This window comes from Egretta garzetta, unplaced genomic scaffold, assembly GCF_000687185.1.
Source record: "Egretta garzetta isolate BGI_Z169 unplaced genomic scaffold, ASM68718v1 scaffold430, whole genome shotgun sequence".
Taxonomy (NCBI): domain Eukaryota; kingdom Metazoa; phylum Chordata; class Aves; order Pelecaniformes; family Ardeidae; genus Egretta; species Egretta garzetta.
In genome coordinates, this window is record NW_009258267.1 from 699,599 (window position 1) to 700,424 (window position 826).

An 826-nucleotide genomic window follows, 5' to 3' on the forward strand; every position below is an offset into this window, starting at 1 on the left:
ACCAGAATATAAAATGGCAAAGAAGTATTACATCTAAGACATGGGAGGACAACGACAACCTTTCACTGCCTATTTAATGGCAACAGGCATTTTTGAAAGGGAAATCCACTTGTTTTGGATTAAGTTTTAACTTTGTTTGGCGGTACTTCCCTTTACTCCTAGAAGTAAGCAACCTGCACATCAACTTCCACACCGAAGGATCCAGCCGCGCATCACAATTCAGTGAAAAACAATATAAGGGACAGGAGCCTTCCGATGATCCTCAGCATCCCTTCCTGCTGTGGAGCACTGCTGCTGTGCACTATACTATCAAGCCAGGAAGGAAGTTAAATGTTCTAACACAACATTTGAAGTCTCGCTATGTATTAAGGCTCTGATGAACGCCCTGTCCCTATAAGGATCCAGCCGCACATCACAATTCAGTGAAAAACAATATAAGGGACAGGAGCCTTCCGATGATCCTCAGCATCCCTTCCTGCTGTGGAGCACTGCTGCTGTGCACTATACAATCAAGCCAGGAAGGAAGTTAAATGTTCTAACACAACATTTGAAGTCTCGCTATGTATTAAGGCTCTGATGAACGCCCTGTCCCTACTGCCAGCCCTGCCCACAGGCCAGATACAAGCTGTCCGCTCAGAAATATCAAGGCAATAATTGATATTTAATACTACATTCGAGTCGCCGCTTTTATTTTTGTCCTTCCATTAAATTAGTTCCGGGCTAAGGCGCAACGAACACTTCAAAGCGGCAGCAGGCGATGCCCACAGACCTCGTTCCCTGGAAGCGACACAACCTACCGCCCCAAGGCTGCTTGCTCTCTTCCATG